Here is a 22,257-nt window from a genome sequence, read left to right as displayed (position 1 = left end):
TGGAATAGATCACATCACAGCCAGGTACATCTGTTCTCAGCACTAACCATTATCGTTAGCTTAAAATGCTTAAAATCACTGTGCATCCTCAGGTCTAGGGACAGATTATTCTGAGAAGATTCTGCTAAATAGATTTGGCAATGCATTGAAGGAGACCTCTACTACATTAAAGTGCTGCATTTTGCATCTCAAGGCTGTCAACTGTATTTAGAGGAACCGTGTGATTGAAGAACAATGCTCTAGGACAGATAGCAATTTTTCTGGCCCTTCCAAATCCGGGGGTGATTTTAACCCCAACTTGAGTTCAGTGTACAATTGAATGGCCAGCTATCGGATTGGGAGAAGCTAATAAAAGCAGAATTGGAAACGGCTTTCCTCTGTGCTGCAAAGTAAGCCACTGCACCCTGTTTAAACTGGAACTCTCAGGATGCCATATCCAGAGGTCTAAGCGAGGTCAGACTTCAAGCCACCAGCTTGAGACAAATAAGTAGTAACTACAGTCCTTGCTTCGCAGGTCGTCTGCCCAACTAGGGGGAATAAAAGGACCACCCACCTCATCTTTTGCCAGTGACTTCTCTTTATCCTCTCGCCTTGGCTGTGATGTTCTCCTAACTGTGTGACACTGGGGTCACAGAACTGTGAGGGAAACTCGGCATGTCCTTCTGAAGAGTGGCCCAAAAAAATAGTTAGAAAGAGTTTCAAGCTTGCAGCTCCATGTTTCAATTACAGTGGTGTTATGTGTTTCTACTGAGTGAGACAAGTCTCAAGCTAGCTTGTTAAGAATGATTTACACCATAATTTGAGGAAAAAACAAATGCAAGTAACTGAGTTTTGAAAGGGAAGACTTGGGGGATGTGCCAGACTAAATGAATCCTAAGTAAATAGGTTGGAGATGGTTGGGTTTTGTTTGTTGGGGTGGGGAGGGGAGTGGGGTGTTGTTTGTTTGTTTTTCAATTTGCTTTAAAAAAAAAAAAGCAAAAGAGAAAATGTATGTATTGTTGGCAATTACTTCTCTCAACTGGGTGGAATGAAGCAGAAGAAAAGAGTTGTTCCATTTGCTCCGTGGAAAAGCACATTTTCAGGAGAGGACAGGTGTTTCTCTTCAACTCGCATGACAACATCTTACTGGGAATGAACAATATTGGAAATGAGAAGTAAGCATTCTACTTCTTTTATTTTCCAAATATGGGAAAGGTTTTGTTAGGGTGAGATAAGCATTTTCCATAAAACAATGCAGTAGTGACGTGAGGTAATTACATGGTGACTGGGCTACACTGCATGGCAAATGTACCGGAGAAATTGCATGATACCTACGTGATAACTAGGGTGACTTCAGTTATCGCTACCGTATTATCTCCTGATAACTATATAATTAGTTTGTGTCATCAAAGCACCCTAAACGTATGCCTGTTCCAGCTACTCTGGTAGAAAAAAAATAAATAAACTTTTTTGCAAGGGGGAAAAAAAGCTAATGAAGAAAGTTGCCAAGAACAGATATTTTGTAATCTGTGCTAAATCTCTGCTGGAAAACATGAACAGTAACGAAGCTGAGAAGACAGTAAAAGAAATTCGGGGCAAGGTGCCAGACGCCCAGACGGAAGGAGAATGTGGACCAAAAGATTGCGACAATCGGGTAATTATGGTTTATGAATTTCAGCTTTAATCTGTAGTTCAGTGAGTCCTGATTAAATATCTGTTAAACACAATTAAAGTTTGTTTTTGTATTTCACCGTCTTGATCAGAATAATTAGAGACTGCGTGTTTCATGTCAAAAGTAGCAAGAGGAATTTTAGTGAATGAACATCGTTTTTAAAAGCCATTTGTAGCACCAGCTGTTGGCATTATTTTATATTTTAGTGTTATCAGCATAAAGATGGTCCTCTGGATGCTGAGTAGTTTCCAGCAGGACAAGGATGTTATGCTGCCGTGATGGGCCTGTGCTCACGAGGCTTGAATGTTTCGGGGCTAATGTTCATGGAAGAAAGTGGACAGGGGAGATGCAGGTCAGGGAAGCAGAGATTTTAGGTGATGGGGGAAGAGGACATTTGAGTTGAGTTTAGCCAAGCAAGGAGCTGAAGGAGGGAATTTCTCATGGTTTAGTCATTTGTGTTAACACCTGACAGTGCTGGTTAGATTATGGAGACAGGTTGTAGATAGTGCCTGAGGGCAGGACACGAGGACGGTGTCGTGAGAAGTGCTGGAACTCTGTCCTGGTTGGATCTTGGCTAAAAACTGAGGTCTTTTATTCCTTGGATTAATAGAACACAGTGCTTAAAGCACTTACCATATAAATCATTCTCTGGCTAGGGATGGCAGTATGAATTCAGCAAAAAAGGTAAGTTGGAATATAAGTAGGATTAACTAAAACTGGGCAAAAGGGTAAAATAAGACTCTGCAAACTGAAACTAAGACTATGATTTCCATACACATGTGCCAAAAGCTGGAGAGTTGTAAGTTACTGTCTCTTTAAAAATTATAAGGGAGCATATATAAAAATTTCTGTACAGCTTACCATGATATGAACTTTAAAAAAATAAGGTTCTATCTAACTTGCTATTTGAAATTTGGGTACCTGAAATATTTTGGTCCTATGATAGAATAATGACCCACCATACCCCACAAAACCTGCCAAAGATAAACTCCTCAGAACCTGTAAATATGTTACCTTGCATGATGAAAGGGACTTTGCAGATGTGAGTAGGTTAAGGATCTTGAGGTGGGAAGATTATCCTGGGTTGTCCAGGTAGGCCCAGCATAATCTCAAGGGTCCTTGTAAGAGAAAGAAGGAGGCAGGGGGGTCAGAGTCCCAGAAGGATATGTGACAATGGAAGCAAAGTCAGGCAGAGAATGAGATTCGAAGATGCTCCACTGCTGTCTTTGCGGACAGAGGTGGGGCCACGAGCCAAGGACTGCAGGCAGCCTGGATGAGCTGGGAAAGACAAGGAGAGGGATTCTCCCCTAGAATCTCCAGAAAGAGCACAGCCCTGCTGACACCTTGACTGGAGGACTTCTGAGCTCTGACCCCCAGAGCTGTAGGAAGCTTCTGGCACTTAAGCCATTCAGTTTGTGGTATTTCGTTGCATAGCAATAGGAAGCTAATGTAGTCCCTGTGAACCTGCTCCATGAACTTGATATCCATTTAAAATCTGTCCAGTTAAAAGTGTCTGGCTTAGGAGAAAAACCATAAGCCTCTGAAAATTTAATCTTTTAAGGCCCATTCTGCAGGCTTTATCTGTGGTATTATTTGGAGGTACCTGCTATGATAAGAATGAAGAAAACCTATACATTATAAATTAAAATCATGGGCAGATTTAACCCCATCTCACAGTACCACTTAACCAGCAATACATTCTATACGAGTAGAAATATTGACAGGAAGGGAGGCTTGTAGAGTGAGAATAATTTCTCTAAAAATGATAGCAGTAAACATTTAAATACTTTAATGTTTTTATTAAAGTATTTAAAACATTAAATACTTCCACAAGTTGAGCTATTACCCTTTGCCAATATTTGGCCATTTTTGACTTGTAGAAATGGCAATTTCATATGGTCCAATATACCCAGTGTTGATTCATTTAATTGTAGGACTTAAATTAATGTTTTTCCCCAACTTATATAATTAATGAATGTCCAAGTTATGTAGAGTTTAGACTAATAAAATTCTTATATCCAACATATTCAGGCAAAAATGAGATTAAATCCCAACTCACCAAGGGTGTTTTAGCAGATTTGAGGATGCAGGCATGTATCCTATGTGCTGTTCCAAAAGGTGATGGCTTAGAAGTCACAAGAAAGCTGAAGGAGAAAGTGAGCATAACATACATAGACAAAGATAATGCCTGAAATTTGCTACCCAGCATCTTTGTATTCAAAAAAGCGTATACCACTTAGGTTGCTTCCATATCCTGGCTATTGTAAACAATGCTGCAATAAACACAGAGGTTCATATGTCTTTGCAAATTAGTGATTATGTTTTCCTCAGATAAATTCCTGGAAGCACAATAACTGAATTGTATGGTATTTCTATGTTTAATTTTTTGAGGAACCTCCATACTGTTTTCCATAGTGGCTGTACCAGTTTACATTCCCAGCAGCAAGGCATGAGGGTTCCCTTTCCTCCACATCCTTTCCAACACTTGCTATTTCTTGTATTTTTGATATTAACCATTCTGACCAGTATGAGATGACAGTTTTTGTCATTTTGACTTGCATTTCCCTGATGATTAGTGATGTGGAACATCCTTCATATGTCTGTTGGCCATCTGTATGTCTTCTCTGGCAAAATGTCTATTCAGGTCCTCTGCCCATTTTTTAATCAGATTATTTGTTTCTTGGTGTCCATTACTAGATGAATGGGTAAAGAAGATGTGGTACATAGACATAATGGAATATTACTCAGCCATAAAAAAGAATGAAACTTTGCCTTTTGCAACAATATAAGTGGACCTAGAGGGTATTCTAAGTGAAATAAGTCAAAGAAAGACAAATTCCGTATGATTTCACTTATATGTGGAATTTAAATTTAAAAAACTAACAAAACAAATAGACTCATCAATACAGAGAACAAACTGGTAGTTGCCATAGGGAGGGGGTGGGGAATGGGTGGAATAGACAAGAGGGACAGAGAGGTACAAACTTTCAATTATAAAATAAATAAGTCACAGTGATGAAAAGTACAGTGTAGGGAATATAGTCAATAATATTTTCATATCTTTGTATGGTGATAGCTGGTAACTACTCCTGGTGAACATTTTATAATGTATATAATTGTCAAATCACTATGTTGTATACCTGAAATTAATTTAATATTGTATATCAACTACACTGCAATAAAAATAAAAGCTATTTTACCACAAAGGAAGATGGGTTAGCTTAGTGCTTTAGAATGGTATTGCTTAAAAGGATTCCTAGCTTCTTTTGTTTATGGGCTTCCACTGATAATCAGCCGAAAGCTGTGAACCCTCTAACCAAAAAGCACACAGTGCCTTTTCAAAGGATTCACAGACTCCCTCAAGCCTATTGGAGGACCTCAGATTAATTATCCCTGGATTATAATTGTGTTCTAATAAAAACACTGCGAGACTAACTGGTCTGACATGATTTGAGACCAGAATTGTGCAAGACTTATTTGCCATATGATTTTGACCAGTCATTAATGTGCACTGAGGTCCGAGCTTTTAATTAGCAAAATTCATACTTCTGATGCTAATGTGCTAGGAAGGTACATTTTTGTTTTTAAAGCATTTGAGGTGCATTTAAAGAACCATTGGGAAGAAAAGCATTGGTATTGCCCTTGTTAACTGTTCATTCTTTTATTGTTCACTCATTCACTTATTAATTCATTGTGCAAATATTTATTGAGCCCCTACAGTTCTAGGCACTAGGAATGTATTAATGAGCAACATGCACAAGGTCTTTGTGCCTCCTGGAATGTTCCAGTGAGAGGTGATAGTTAATAAATATGTAAGCATCCTAACATACATTGCTGAGTGAAATGAAGAGTATAACCTAATAGAGACAGCATGTCACGATGACATGTGGCTGAGACTTGAATGATTTTAGAAATCAGCCACACAAAAATCTGGAGGAAAAGCATTTCAGGCAGATTGGAATAGCAACTGCAAAGACTCTTGAGACTAAAATGAGCTTGGCATATGAATCATGAAAGAGTGGCAGTGACCATGGAGAGGTATATTGAAGATGTGATCAGAAAAGGAGTCGGGAACCAGGTTATGCAGGCGTTGGGGTGAGAAGTTTGGATTTCATCCCAGTTGCAGTGGGCAGCCATTGGAGATTCATGTGCTAGGATCCGATTTCACATTTAAAGAAATCATTGTAGTTGCTGTGTAGAAAATGGAGTGCAGGGGAGCAAGAAGAGAAGTAATCCCAACAAATAGCTAGGAAGATGCCCAAAACTGAAGAGAGGGAGTAATCTCATGGCAGTATAATATATTGCCATTTGAGATGTCTTATGTTGAGCAGCCAAGAGAGCAGAAACTGATTTAAGAAGTGCAGCATCTTCTCTGTCTTTGGTCTATTAAAGGATTATTTTGGCCTAAAAATGTTCTTCCTGAGAGGAAGAGGAAAAGGAAACAGCACAGTACAGTGCTAGTTGCAAATGAAGCAGAGTTATTTCGTGGGAAGAAGATTGTGAAAGTAACTGAAAAAATCACCAGAAACTGGGATTCTCAGTAGGTAAGGGAGTTATTCAGAGTTTGGGCCTATTTTACTAAGGTTCATCCCAAGTCTGGCTCCTCTGTTTCCTGAAAGCTGCCTAAGTTCACAGTCATCTGAACTCTTTTTCTGCCCCTTTTAAATTATGGCTGAAATGTCCTGATTCTTCATCACCATCCACCCCCTTTAAGTAGTCCACAGAGATCACTACAGGGATTGGGGCAAATGTAATAATTTGAATGGATATCAGGAAGAAAGAAATTCCATTATGTGTATAGGTGTTTTCCAATAGAATTAAAAGATTAAGTTCAGGAGTAGATATCAGTGCAATATATTGGTACTTTAGTGAGTCACCAACATTGTTTGAGAAAAGCCCAGTTCTATCATACTTTGTTAACCAATTGAAATACTTTAATAAATGGTAAATGATAATAAATACACTGCATAAACATAGTGATTTATTGTTAACTTATGGACAACTTATTTTCACTGGTCAACTAGAAAATTATATTAAACAATTTCTCAATGATATTCATACATAATGCAAATAGGCAAAATGTGCAATTATATATGAAAATATATCTAGAATAGCATTCAAAAGGCAAAGGGCAGGAGCCTTTTCCAATGGGTATTCTAAAAAGAGTTTAGGTTTAAGCTTCAGGATAAGTGTGAAGAGATGAGAAAGCTCTAGGAGAGTTAAGGATAACTAACTGAAAGTCATGTTTCATTTCATAATCAGAATTCCTAGAATAACCTTACAAATTATGTTTATAGGGAAACATCAGTATAATAGTATAGTATTATGGAATAACCTTATTCCATGGGCCAAAAACAATTGGATACTATATATGAAAGACATATTTCAAATAGTAAATGTACTGGGCTTATTTTAAATGGTTACTAATGCTGTTTTGGTTGTGTTTGTTGTTTTAATTCAAGTTGAAAATCCTATAATAGAATTTCTTGCCCTTCTGCCACCCCAGGTCTTTGTGGTGTCTTAAGCCCTTCCTCTGTTCAGTTCCCAAACTGCCCTTTCTCTGGTAACAGAATATAAATTATCCTATCTAAATTTCAGGAATGACTATTCCCATGTGAGAGCGTATCAAAGCTGAGAAGAGAATACAGGACTCTTAACAGCCAGTACTATTCACACCAGCTCATCTGCTACCTCCTAATAAAACTGGTTGTTAATCTTCCCTGATTTGTCTACATCTTTCAGGTTATAAAAGTGTCTAAACCATAATGCATTCCTCCAGAGAAGATAATCAGGTAACTTAATACCTCTCTGCTCAGCGACACAATGTCCCTTTGTATCCAGTCCTGAATTGAATTGACATTTCTAGCTGACACTTTACATCAAAGGTCATTTTTTTCTGTTCGCTCTCTCATCTTTTTTATTATCTTCTAGCATATTCCTAATTCTCAAAAAGATTTCCCCATTCCTGGCAGTATACTGAGAGCTTCCAATGTCATTACCTCATTGGTATATTTCATTAATTATTAAGATCTCTCTAATTATAAGTTTCCCTTTCCAGGAAAGTTCTAAATCCCATGATTAGAAATATTAATAATCGGAATATCAGAAGTATAGTAAAGTTGGGAATAACCCTAAACTCCCATGGGAACAGAGAACTCCCAAATAGAGGAAACTTTCCTAAATGTAATGATTTCATAGGATGATTTATTACTTAGAAAATTTTCTTAAAACAGAAGGGAGTCAATGTGAGTAAAAAAATTTGGCTTCCTTCAGTTACTTGTGTTGAGCCATTCAACTTAAACAAGATAGAAAACAATTTCTAGTGTGTTGTGACTTAATATAGGTGCTACATCATGAAAAGTGTCTTCTATTTTTCCTTCAGTTTTGGTTATCTCTACCTCTTTAAAGAAAAGAGGGAAGAAGAAAAATATTATCCAATAAAATAGGTAACTTAATACCTCTCTGCTCAACAACACCCAACTTCCAAAACTAATTTATTAAAAAGTAAACTGTAGTCATTAAGTATTTAATGCTATCAAGGTTACTGACAAAGAAGACTGGACAGAAATTAAAAAGCAAAGGTACATTAGGAAATAACATCACAGAAATATGAAAAATATGGTGCCCTTTCTAGAATCTAAAAATGCTGAAGATACAGAGCACTGCTACTAGAACTAAGAGAGATATGATCAAAAGAGAGATCACAAGAGAATATCCAGCTTTAAAAAGATGTCTGAGAGCTGAGTAAGAGAGACATTTTGGATGACTAGTCTATAGAGCGCATCTTATCCTGTCTCCCAAGGAGATTTGATAATAAATGCAGATGAAATCGGGCAGGTAGGGAGGATTTAAAGGAAAAGGTCAATATAGGTTAGATGAAGAAACAGACCTGCTGGGAGATATTTTGAAAATCATGAATTCATACTACATAACTGTTCACCTTTATCGTATTTTGTAGAAACAATGTGTGAACAAATCCAGAAAGGAAGGAAAGCTCACAGGAAGGAAACAAACAGTTAACTTTTCACTGGCATGCTTATTCTATTTTGTTTTGTTTTTAATTGTGTTTATATTGGACAGTGGGATGTTGTTACCTTCTATTGATAGAAAGAATCAAAAAGGAAAAAGAAAAAGAGCAGAAGGCAACAATACCTATATTATCTCCCAATGTATTTTTGAATGACTCTGATCCAACTCTCAGTTTCAAGCTGTTTAAATCTATCTCACTGACGGGTCCAAAACTAGTACCTACATATTTGGGACAATTAAAGTCAGCAGGGTCTGTGGCTCCCTAACCCAGGCTTTATTGTATCGGGGGTAAACAGCCACTTGTAATTTAGTGAGTAAGTGCAGGTCTTTCATGATGCACATACCAGCCCTACTGAAAACCGATCAATTTCTGAGCTTGGCAGTGGCATTCATAAGGCCCCTATGGAGCATTATCCCGTGCCTGAGGGTCATTACTCTTCCACAGAAGCACTGACAGTTGTGATGAATGACAGTACCTGGGAAGAGGAGCGTTTGGATGTTTAAACAGATTACATTTTCCTTTTAGAGCAGTAGACGTTAGATCACATGTTAGACTGTCTACCCATGTGGACAGTGAGAATGAAATAAGGGCAACTCATAGGTGAACTAGTGAGGTACGGGTGTACCAGTCATCATCTCTATTGAAAGAAATGCCCTTGACTTTGTATCCTGTCACGATATTGTATGTGCTGTCAGGTAATGGGTGATAGCCATATACAGCTGCTGAGATGCTGGGCTGTTAACAGGCATGAGATTCCATCCATCACTATTATCTACAACAAGACTCATTACCTGCTAGCCAGTAAACATCCCATTTACACCATCTGCAATGAATTAAAAAGTGACGAAAAGAATCAGGATCTGTTTGGCTTGCAACATGATTGTCAAGTTCATTTTCATCTCTGGAAGCCCTTCAGTTCTTTGAGACTTTAGAAAAAAATATATGATGAAGAGACCCAGGAACAGCCTGGCAGTGAAAACTCTCACTGACAATTGTCAGGTTTTTAACCAGTAACTTACAAATACAATTAGCTCCTTAAAGTGTAAGGCAATTCCAGGCATTTTATTCCCCCTCCAGCTCTTCCCTCGCTCTGGTGTTTTGGTGTGCTAGAACTGGGAATCAGTGTTTGTTACTCCTAAATTGATGCTGACTGCAGTGAGAAGTATTTCATAAAAATGTATACTTCACCACAAACTAGAGGCAAAGCTGCCACTGTATCCAGAGAGGAAGTGATGATTAATTTCTAATTTACACGTGCAGTGGTTTCTTTGACAAGTGCAAATTCCATGTCCTACAGTAAGGTTCTGTAGCCCTGTTCCTGCTTGAATCAGTTATCGGGGTACTGAAAAGATATAGAGATCTACTGGCATTTGAGGCTACTTAATTTATGCATAAGCAAACTGGCTGTCTGTCCAGATTACACATGTGGGTCGTCCACTGATGGAAACTGAAGAGCAAAGATCAAATAGAGGTGTCACACCCAAACAACATGAGAAATAGCAGAAAGATTTGGCATTTATTTGTAGGCATCACCTTTTATTAGCAGAATCTCTTGTTTTTTCATCTTCCTTTTCCTTCATCAGATGGTTTAACAACAAGGAAATAACTTTCATTCTTACCTCAAAGACGGGGTTCTTGGTGTTACCCAAAGTACAGCTCTGAGCAGAGAGACCTATTCTGAGATGAGGCTGTTAGAGATAAGCCCTTCTGAAAATAGCTCTGGCAATGCAGTAAGATTTCACTCCCAGAAATCCATCTCTTCCTCCCACAAATTGCCCTTGTGGTAGTAATATAGGAAGGAGATTATATATTACCTCATCTTCTTACAGAGAAAAAGGACAAGTGCTATGGGAAAGCTCTGTTTCTTTTAATCATTCCAGGCATCCCCTGCCTTCAATATTTCACTGAAGAGGTCCTCAGTTGCCTTTCAAAAGACACTCTAGTCTGAGAGGAAGAAACAGAGTAATGAAAATGACGACCTCACCCAGAAAGGCTTTCTAACCAAAAGGGATACACTAGCTGGGACCCCAGTCCTCAGATCTGTGAAGCAGACAAGGGTAGAAAGGTACTATGAAGTTACAGCTACCTCTTCAAAATTTTGCTTGGGAACTGTTCTATCTGATACCTCAATTCAGTATAAGTTATTATCTTTTTATCACAAGTTCATCTTTATGTCTTGAGGGGAAGAGACACAAACCTCTGTGTAGAAGATTTTTAGGGCTACTGACTTAAACTGTGCTTGGATAAGGAAAAGAAATATCATATTGTGAGAATAAGGAAGCTCTTTTGCAGAACCTAGCAAGGGAGGTTCATTATCCCTTCCTCTTCTCATCTACCCAATCCTAAACTTGTACACTGTATTACTTCCATTAGGGCTAAGTTAATTGCTGATGGGGTCATGTTAGAAGTGTAGGTTTTGCTTCATTGGAAATAAAATCTGATTATATTTGAGTCATTTCAGCCCTGAACAGCACATTTTCAAACTTCAGGTTGAAAGAATGAACCAGATAAGTTACACTGTGAATTCATGGTGTTCATTTTAACTAATAAATTTGACCAGCCTAATACTAAGGTTGGGTTAGGAAAGCTATGACTCCTCTCTAATAGCATCAGAAAAGGGAAGCCCAGTACACTTTTAGTAAATGTATACATAATCAAGCAAGAAATCCTGATTTTTTTCACTGATATTCCAAGAATTACAGAAATACTTTAAGAAGGAAAATAAGAGGCTAAATGTTTACAAGAAATGGAAATTAAATTATACATAAATTTTTTATATTTTTCCTATAAAATAACTTAATTTACATGCCTGAAAGTGGTAAAACTTATGCTCATGGTGTTAACATTTTATGTACCATATCATAGATGTATATAGAATACAAAATGGTAGAGTTCTTAAAGTCTCTTATATGTCACTAATATCCAGTTGCTTTTGCAGTCTTATGGCAAAGTCTTGGGCTAAAGTGCTTCTCAAGTCTAAATGCCCAATTAAACATGAGGTGTTGCTCCCAGTTGCTTTCTTGGCGAGACACCACATAACTGTCCCATGAAACAAACTTACATTTGGGGTAGAGGGTAAATTTTTGAAGACACTTCTTGGAGTGACCCGACATCACTAGTCCAGCTCTGAGTAATTTTTTGTGTTTATACAAAATAGTGTTATTGAAGACAATAAGTTTTTTTTCAATTGAGGGCAAAAAGGTAAAAGAATAATAGGCACAATCTCACATGCATCAAACTTCCAAGTTTTGGTCATGAATAAGCAAATAGAGACCATATTGGAATACACGGCCCTTCTGTCTAGCTTCCTCTTACTCTACCAAACACAAGAAGATTTTATATGTGTGAGTTTTTAAAACAACAACAAATGTGGACCAGATTGCCTGTTGAGGCAGCCAGTGGCCACATCTGCAGCAAAGGCTTTTTTTGTGGGAACTCCTAAAGCTCATAACCATGGAGTGAACCATAATCATATTGTTTAGAAATTCATGTCAGGGAAAAAGCTCTTTTGACTTTAACCATTTCTCCCATTAATTCTGGGCTGTTTGGAAACACGGCACAGGAACCTTTACCGAGTCTCTAACTTTTCTATTATTTCAATGGTTCTAAAATAGAATTAATTAGTGAATGACTAAGGGAAGTAAAAAAGCAGGAGGAGTCAAGTAAAAAGTTAAAAAGGTGCCACTGCCCTTGATTTCATGATCATTTTGGGTTAGATTTCAGAACCTTTGATGTCCTTTCCCAGAGAACTTTAACTAGAGACAAACTAATAAGGAAATCTGATTGCAGTGGAATAGTAACCATATACCTGGATATGTAAAATCTCCCATGTTTTTAGCTGCAGATGAATTTCCACTTATTTATAGAATTAAAAGAATTCTAAAACAATGAAAGTTCTAATATTTCTTTATTTCTTTGAAGACCATATTAAATTTACAGAAATATCTGTGGCACAATCAGGGTAAGTCCAGTCATATCCTCACATCTACTTACATCCTTTCTGACTTCAAAAGTAATGTACTTATGTGTTCACTTCGGCAGCACATATCCTAAAATTGGAACAATACAGAGAAGAGTAGCATGCCCCCTGCACAAGGATGGCAAACAAATTCTTGAAGCGTTCCATATTTTAAGGAAAAAAAGTAATGTACCTAGGAGAATATTTTACATTGAATACAGCATGATAAGTGACAACTTTGCTTATTGTAAGAATAGAAACTGAAATATCTATGTCTTCCAGAGAAATGCATTTTTTTTCTGAATAGCCCACTTTTGATCCGACATTCTTTTCTTCACTTGGTTTCATGTATATACACCCCATCTTTATTTCTGTCTAGTTATGTATCTTTGGGGCCCATCTCAAAGGCCACTACTTTTTTGAAAACTTTCTTGCCTACTTCTCTTCACCTCTCTCTGTAGCAAAACTCTTTGATTCCCCCTATAGATACTGCTGCCCCAAAATTTTTGGTGCTTTTTTTATGAAAATTAGTGCTTAAATTTCATTATCGTCTGTAATTTGTCTGATCTCTCTGCTAGGTGTGAATGCTTTAAGTGAAAGAACTTTACTTGGTATACTGTCATAGATACAGTATTTTCTCAATAAATATTGTAACTCAAATTGAATCTCTTTCATTGTAAACAGGAAATTTTTTTGAGACTTTCTCATACTATTTAGAGAAGGACAGACTGATAAATCAAAGTACCTCTATATTCAAAATTAGAAATGCAATAAAAATAATTTTTAGTCCCTGTGAAGCTGTAAGTTCCTTTGTTTCAGATGCTCAGACAACTTCTGTCCCAGATTCTCTTTAAAAAAACTTATCTCAGATTCTGTATGTTCAAGGATAACTCATAAATTATGACTTTTAAAAAGAAAAACAAACACACAACAGGAAAAAAATTAGAGATCAAGAATGGAACTAGATAATAAGGAATTATAATTTTCTTCCTAAAGGGTGAATGAAAGCCCTTAAACACAACCAAAAAAAAAAATCAGAAAACTAAAACAATACACTAATTGTCTTCAGGTCTTCTTCCATAAGTGAAGAGGATATAAAGTTGAAGAATGGCAGTCTTGTTTGGCATCATGCTTAAAAGCTATAGACAGATCAACTTGCAATCTGGATTGCAATCTATTTACAGCAAATGTGAATCAGTTTGGTAAATGTATATACTCCATGCAAGTCATCAACCAAACTATGGAAAAAGTGATATAAATACAACTAACCCCTGAACCAAAATATACTCAAGAAATATTTTAACTGCATGTGAAAAATAAGAATGAATGTGATAAGTAAGGAAAGAAATAATTAAAGAAGATACAGTTCTATAGAAGTAGAAAGAATATTTTATGGAAGGAAGCATGGTGATAAAAGCAAAATGGAAATGGAGTAGTTGGGGTCAGTAACACAAACAAGAAAAGTGTCAAGTACAGGATATACTTCTTCACCGATAGGTTCACTGAAAGTCGAATAGTAGCACCTGTTTTTTTAAAGAAGTCAATTCATAAACCATTATGAAATCAACCCTGCCTACAGCTTTCTAGGAAAGAATATTCTTAGAATGAGGATTAGAGAAATGAAAAAAGAGAAAAGCTCTGAGGACAGTAGTAAATTGTTTATGTCCTAAATTGGGCATCATTAGCACTTTTATAGTTTGGCAGAAATTGCTGTATGAATGCCAAATTTCTGTTTACAAAAGGAAAATGATGCTATAGTAGAGAATGGAGTAGATGGAGTAGATTTAAGATACGAAGAGCCATTGTAGTACCAGTAATAGTATAACAGTGAAAAAATTAGCAGTAAGCATATACATTGGACATACAACAGGATTTTGCCATTAATTTGAGGGTTTTTAGTAAAGTAAGTAGAAATATAGGACTGACAGAATTATTGTTGTATGTAATTGTCCTATTCTGCTACAGAATTCAAACCCAATCCGTCTTAGAGAAAATATCTAACATACGAATCCACAAGGTGGCCTGCTTAAGGAAACGTCTCATGTAGAGTTGTAAAGACAGTGACTACAACTTTCTAAAACAAACACATAAAATGTTCTTTGGTTCGATGGATATTTAGTGAAATTTCATAGAAGAATTATATTTTCATAAATAAGAACAGCATCTGCCAGTATATAGAACAGCTATAGATTTGTCATCCTTCATATTTTCTCAGGAGCCAAAGGTTAGGAATAAATATAGGAATACCTTGGTATACTAAGAGGCTTTCATATGTTTGTTTATTTCTTTGGGTATTTTTTTCTTTAAACCACAGTGAAGAAGTTATGTTCATGCCCATGATTAGTTTTCCTCAAAGTACATTTTCAGTTTTTAATAATTATGAAGAAATGAGATGCTTCATCCATTTTTTTGTGCCCCTTTGTATTATTGTATAAGAAATAATCCAGCCATTTTTTTTAAACTTGATTTCCTTTGGTACACTTAGAGAGATGAACTCACTTCTGAAACTAGCTGATTTCCTGGGGCACTTCTGTTCCTTAGATATCAGGGGCAGGACAGACGTGAAGTGATGTAGGCCATCAGTACTTCAGGTCAATTCCCCACAGGTTACCATCACACCTGATTGACGAGGAGCAGGGTCCACAGCCGCTGGACTCCTGGACAATGCTTTGTTTAACATCAGTGTGAATTTTCCCTTCTCCTCTCACCCACAAACCAGTAGGAATCTGCAATAAATTGTTATATTCTGACAGTAGCTCTGATGCCATGGCCGTAAAGCCAAAATCTGAGTGAGGCAGAGAACACGCCCATGTACTTGTATCCCTTCCAGGGTACCACATGGCTGTCGATCAGACCTGATCTGAGGGGAAATCTGAACCTGCTGTACCCAAAAGCCATCTCATTCACTGGCTTCATTTAAATACCCAATGCTGTTTGAGAAAGAAAGAAGATAACCAAGTGCACTAAGGAAAATTAAATTGTGTCGAGGCATCACACCTGTCACTGAAGATGGCACTGCTGTGATGGTGGCCTAAGAATTACAAACAATAGAAAATTAACATCAAACATGAAAATGCACCTTTTAAATAATGTTGCAGTAAGGTTTAAGCCATTTTCCATTCAGTGATGGAACTTCTATGTCTCCTTATGGTAAGCTTAACACACAGTCATTCTGTTAACTTTACACATAGTAGGCACTTAATAAGTATTTGATTAATAAAGAATTAGGTAATTGAATGAAAGTCATAAGCTATTGTGTAAAGTTAGGGAAAAGGGGGTATTATTCCTAAAACAGCTTGTCTACAGTTTACACACACACACACACCCATGGTCATCTGGATGCCCTGTCACTGCCCAAGGCATCTTCCCCTCCAACCATCCATTGTCTTTTCCAGTTCCTGTCCAGGAGACCCCTTCCGGAGGCCGTAGCACTCAGATCATGTTCAAAGTCTCTTTGTCCTTCCCTTCCCATTCAGTCAGTCCCTGAGTTCTGCCAAGGCTCCTCCAGCAGAATCTCCTCAGCTGGCCTCCTTATGCCCAGGACCCCAAGGTGGGCCTTGGAAAGGATGGTCCTGTCTGCTTTCTGAGGCACTAGCAGTAGGCTGTCCTTCCTTTAGGCTCTTTTCATATAACAATCCTTTGAAGCATCTAAATCTTTGCTCCCACGCATCCTTTTCCTCATCTCATCTCTAGGTGTAGGATTCTACACTGCTGCTTTCCTACCTGAAGATTAAAATCCCAATTCCTCATGTGGTTGTCAAACTCCTCTACTGCCAGTCATTCTACTTGGCCTCACTTTCTTCTCCAACTCCAGTGTCCCCACCAACTTCTGTTTTCCCTAAAGTAGAATGAACAGGGTCTTGGTTCAGCACCGGCCCTCCTCACCAGCCAGGTGAGCCACTTCCTCACAGTCTGAACCTGCAGTGGTGTGTCTGCTTTAATTGCCCTGCCTTTCCTGAATCAGCCAAGACAGCCAGCTCACCGTTCCCACTTCCATGCCCCTGCTTGGGCCCCTCCACTCTCTGATGCTCTTCTTTCTCACTTTGGGAAATGTATTCCCATTACTCCTTCCACATTCTTTTTTTTATCCTATTATTACCCTAAACTGTTATCTGTTCTCTGTGTGTCTACTTTTGTGTTGATCTAGATGTCCAGATGTCTAAAGCAGTTTTTCCTGTAGAGGTTTGGTGTTCCCTGCTTCCTAGCAAGATCATAAACACCTTAAGGGAATTCAGAGCATTTCCCTAAGTATGGTACAGCATTCTCGACATAGGACTTCTTCAGTAATGTTTGCTGATGTCTTAATGAGGCATGTGACCACTAGATCTCAATAAGACATTTGGATTCTTCTATCATGACATAAAATAGTTGTATGTTGCAGAAGAACTCACTGCATATCCCTGACCCACTGGCCCAGGCCAGGAGCTTGAACATGTGTGAGGAACAGATAAAGCCCTCAGGACTCTTACACAGGATGTTTAGTCAGAGGCCATGAGTATGTTCTTCCATGTGAAGAATGTCAAAGATCTATGATTCTGGACCAAACAATAGTTCTCAGAGGCAGTGGGCCAGGTTCATCATTCATTAGAGGAAGTTTGCCAGCTGTTGTTATAATATTCAAATGAGTTTTGTCTTCAATGCATACATCTCATAAGCATCCTGAGCCAGGCTGCTCTCTGAAGATGTAAGTGGGCAAGAAAGCACCAGTGTGACTCAGTCAACTGCCAGAGACAGACTGGCTCCACAAATATCCACACCCACCACTTTACACTGTGCAAAATGTAGTATTTTATTCTAGTTGTGCTAGCCCAAAGTTTGAGAATTATCAATGAATCCGTAATGGAAAGAAGCCACCAAGATTTTCCCTGGACTTAAGGATCTCGAAAATTCTTCATTAGAAAATTTTAACTGACTCTCTGAAAGTCCCATGGGCAGCTAGTATATAAGGAAATCTCCTTCTGCCTCAATTTTAGACCACCTAATAAAATCTGATGGCAGCACATGGGTTGCTTCAGGGAACATAGTTTCAGGATTAAGGAAGACCTAGATTTAAATTTTATGTCTTGCTCCCAAGATATAAAAGAACTGTCTCTCTGAGAGTATATGGAAATGCCTCTCTTGGCCATGAATTAAAGACCCATTTTATGAAGATGACTCATATCTAAGATTTGAAGAGACCATTACTTTAACTAGAGGCATAGATACATACTCGTAAGTAAAGGTGAAGACCCCTTTCCTCCAGCCTGATGAAGAGAAGCAGATTCTTCAGAAGTCCTTGGTGTCCCTGCCATGGGTTACCAATGATAAGAACACTACAACCACACCACAGCTAACCTCTACCTCATTGCAAGGTAGATATTATTATTCCCAATTAGCCAATAAGAAATTTGAGGCTTAAAGTGATCAAGTGACTTACACAATGGTATACAACTAGTAAGGAACGTTCATAAACACCCTGATCTCTCTGCTGCCAGAGCCCATGCTCTTAAATCCCCACACAGCTGCCTTGTAACTAAATGACACAGTGCACGTGAAAGCATTTTGCAACCTATAAAGTAGTATACAAATGATAGTTTATGTGGGAGACAGAAAGTCCCAAGGGCAATTTCCAGATTACCCTGAAAAGAGAACAAATGGCTTTTATTCTGAACATTCTAAAGATACTAGCAGCCCTTTTGGTTATGTACAAAAGGCCATATGTTGTTCTTCTGTGGCATCCAGAAGCATCTAGTAACAATAAAGTTCATGTTTCTTTTTGACTAGCCTACCCAGGAGCATAAATATCCAAAGCAGGCTTTCCCTCCTTCATATACAGGGATGTGCATGGATGATGTCATCCTAAGGTTTCCTCACTAACCACATGAAATAGGTAGTCATTCTTCTAAATTTATTGATGGCGTGAACTTAGCTCCTAGAGACACTATGTTCCATGTTCTAAACATTCAGTAAATACAGACTGAATGAATGAGTCACAGTTAGAGTTTTTAACATAGCTGGGAAATACCCTATACTTGAAAATCTGGATTAGAAAAACACTTGACATAATTTTATTGGCCTTAAATAATATGCCTTTTTTAAAAAATAGATTTCTCCCCCAAAATTGTGATGTTTTTTACTGATTTGTTTTTGTTTTTTCAAAATGGCTCTGGTCAGCAATTCTCAACATTTTAGCAAGACAATCATTTATAAACAAACACTTAAATGTTATAAACTATTATTTTGAAGCTATTTAGTGAAATGAAACTTCAATGATCACTGTTCTGAACTTCCTTTATCTCTATTACCAAATCCACCAAGGCTGGCCATGACTGGTCATTGCTTAATGGCAACAGGAGGCAGCATTGTGCTGCACCCATCAGAGCAGAAATAGCTGGACCCTCTGGTTCGCTGCCTCACTAAATAGTAGGTGCTCAATAAATAGTTGCTGAATGAATTAATGAATCAATTATTTCCAATTCGTTTGCCGTTTAGTTGTGTGAGGTTTCTTGGAGTGGGAAGGAAGGCATTTAAATTGCCAATATTTACTTATTTCCCAAGATATTTTCATGCTTACTGTCAAACATAAATTTAGGAAAAAAGACTTCAAAAGTTTTTGAGTTAAGCTATCATTCCATTCTCAGAAAATGACCATTACTTTCATTTTTGGTTTATGGCCATTGAAACCTTTTTTCTTGGTCTTAAATGCGTATACTGTTTTATTATAAATATGTGCTCATGTTAAAAAGCTTGGGGAACATAAGTCCTTGGGTGTACATACCTAGGGTCATTGGCTTATTCTGGAAACAACCAGTTTTCTAGTAGAATTCACATTAGCAAGGTTTTATAGTCAATTTATTCGTTATTCTTAAGAAATGAAGAACCAAGGAGACAGGCAAACTTGGTCCACATCACAGGAAGTCAAACATGATAGGAAATGCTGAGTTTGTTGATACAGAGACTCCCCTCTGTTCGAAATCTCATCTACACTATTGACTTAACATAGGAAGAGCCAACAGAACTCAAAAATTATTGATTATGCATATTTTTCTGTGTATTATATGCAGATGAGATTTTGTGGTTTCAGTGATTGTTATCAATCATGACTCATGGTTTCCGTGTATATCTCTCCACCTTTGATTTACACCCATTTGTTCCACTGTAGTACTCCCAGGAGCAAATCCTGGCCATGAATGTGGCAGCAACTGTGCAATCATTTATTACTCTATTGAAAAAGCTATTGAAGATCGGTATTTATACCTTTGTAATTTGGGTATGTTATTCTGAGTGAGATTTGACTCACCTGAACCCTGCCTGTGTACCTCACTACCAGAGGAGGAAAACCAAGTAGGTGGAACACAAAAGTAGGGTATCTTTTGTGTACCAGTCTTCTAGACCTAAATAAGATTACTGTTGACAGGGATCAACAAATTTCCTTTTCATTCCACAGGTTAATTTAGCTGCTCTCAGATGCAAAAACCCCGCCTCCACCAACCTCCACCTCCCTCCCACACCACCTCCCCTTTAATTCCTGTCTGGAATGGATTCCTCCCCAAAGAAGATAATCCTGCCTTAGCTGTTTACTCACTTGGTTACCTTCCTGGGCTCTGCACTGTCCACAACAGGCTTTGCCACTTTTATTTATTCCTGCCAGAATGCACTTAGGAGTTTTTATTATTGTATTGGTTGAGATGGCACTTCTAGCTTTAAGCCCTTATATTTATGATTTATAACTTTCTCTCTAAATTGCATGTAGGACTAGAATTCCTCAAGCATATTCTTTATTTAGACACAAATATTTCATAAAATTTGAAGAAAACATTAAGCATGGTATCCCAATATCCAAGAATCCTTTTTGCTCACCTGCCTTCAGAGTTAGGTGATGCACTTCTGTGCATCATACACTGAACATATCTGCACTTTCAGTAATAACTCATAGACATGGACCTAACCTAAGAAAACTGTTATGAAAAAAAACCCAACTCTAGGTACCTTTCAATAAAATGAATTTTAAGTGATCATTGTTTTGTGTTTCAGAAATACCTATGGACAGCCATATGGTTAAATTATGGTTATTCATTCTTTAATGGTAATATTCGATATGGTGCTATAAATGCCGGGAAAGCTTTGCAAAGCCTGTGTTACATATATTACTTCATTTAATCTTCATAATAAGCCTGTGAAGTGGGTGTGGTTACATTGATACTCACAGAGGTTAAGTCATTTGCTCAAAATCACCTTGGCTACTAAGAAACATTAAAAGGATTTGAATCCCTATCTACCCATTTGTAGAGACTTCGCTTGTTCTGTCAGATGTACCCATAAACCTGAATATTCCCAGTTGCTTTTCCTAAGTAGTATTCCCACATGAATACCTTTTGTCATCATGTAGAAAGAATAGGCCATATGTACTATTACCACCCACAGATTGGTTTTTTTTTTTCTTAATACGAATTTTCTTTCCTTCTCCAGGGGATGGCTAGTTTGTAATCAGAAGTAAAGGTTAAAGAATTTAAAGGGTAAATGGACATATTCCTGAGCAAGAATATGGTAATTACTGAATGGAGCATTGTAATTTAAGAATAACTATACTTTTCCAGTATTATTGATTATATAAAACTCTAAGCAGACATCTACAACTTGAATCCTAATCTATTATGCTCTATATTCTTTCCTGGGAACTCTATCATAGGCACATTTATATTATACATACAGTGTAGAAGATCATGTGAGGAATGTTGCCCAACTGACAGAGAGTGACACTAGAAACCTGAATTTTAAATTTCGTGACTTTTGTGCAATTAGAAGCTCAACCTTAACATTGCATTAACTTAGCTTTTTTGCATTTAATTATAGATATTGGATTAAAGCTATGGAAGTTAATATTTTAAGCCTCCATTAATGGTTGTAATCAATTTTTTTGTATTATTTTTTTCTATAATAATCAAAAGAGCACTTAACCTGGACAGGAAATAAATCTGGGATTCTACAGATTAATATTAAATCTGCTAATGTATTGTCCTACCATTCCCTGGAAGCCTAGGTTATCTGATGCTATATGCAAGAGCTTACAGGTGACGAGTCTCCAAAAATGGCCTAGGTTTTGGTATTTCTCTTTGAATTCTCATAGTAACATTATTTTTTTTAGTTTCACCATAGGATGTACTTTAAGCAAATGGAGGGTGGAGATTCAGAGATGAAAGGAATTGACATAAAAACTAAAGGAGTTGCTTAATTTATAAATTTAACCCTGTATCATGACTCCTCATTAGGGATATTTGCTACACTGATTCAGTGCCAAGCACAGGGGGCAAGTGGGACAGAAAGGGCACTAACTATATTGAAGATGGCACTAGAATCTTGGAGGGCTCTTAATAATTAGGTACTTAAGCTCACCTAGAGAAGTGATTAGTGTTTAGAAGTGGAGACATGGCTACAGGAACACAGATAAATTAGAAGAGAACAAAATGTCCAGTTTGCCACAGTTCTTTTAAACAATTGTAGGCTGCACAGGGATGTGTGCATCCTGTTCACACTGCTCACTCAGCCCCCACAGTCTGTTTAGTCCCAGTACACTTGACTGTGCTGGTGCAGATGTAGCCTGGAATGGGAAGTGTGGGTACAGTCTAGGGAAGAGAGCAA

The 22,257-nt window shown here is 37.6% G+C and overlaps 1 protein-coding gene and 1 non-coding gene across 7 annotated transcripts in view; both read left to right on the top strand.

Annotated features, from left to right (window-relative positions):
• The window catches only part of ZBTB20 (zinc finger and BTB domain containing 20), an 807,002-nt gene that overhangs the window by 574,049 nt on the left and 210,696 nt on the right, over positions 1-22,257 (top strand). Inside the window, exon 1 of one of the 6 annotated variants that reach the window (XM_036883384.2) lies at positions 973-1,633. The exons of the other annotated variants lie outside the window; for them this stretch is intronic. The gene's annotated coding sequence lies outside the window, so the exon portion shown is untranslated. Of the gene's footprint in view, positions 1-972; positions 1,634-22,257 lie in introns of those variants that run through there. 6 annotated transcript variants of the gene reach the window in all.
• Positions 12,707-12,813, top strand: LOC118911451 (U6 spliceosomal RNA). The gene has a single exon (XR_005024450.1). It is a non-coding gene; the product is annotated as a U6 spliceosomal RNA (small nuclear RNA).

The sequence above is a fragment of the Manis pentadactyla genome, chromosome 1 (assembly GCF_030020395.1).
Source record: "Manis pentadactyla isolate mManPen7 chromosome 1, mManPen7.hap1, whole genome shotgun sequence".
In the NCBI taxonomy this organism is placed as follows: domain Eukaryota; kingdom Metazoa; phylum Chordata; class Mammalia; order Pholidota; family Manidae; genus Manis; species Manis pentadactyla.
The sequence above is the reverse complement of the archived record's forward strand: the minus strand, read 5'-3'. Positions and strand labels throughout refer to the sequence as shown.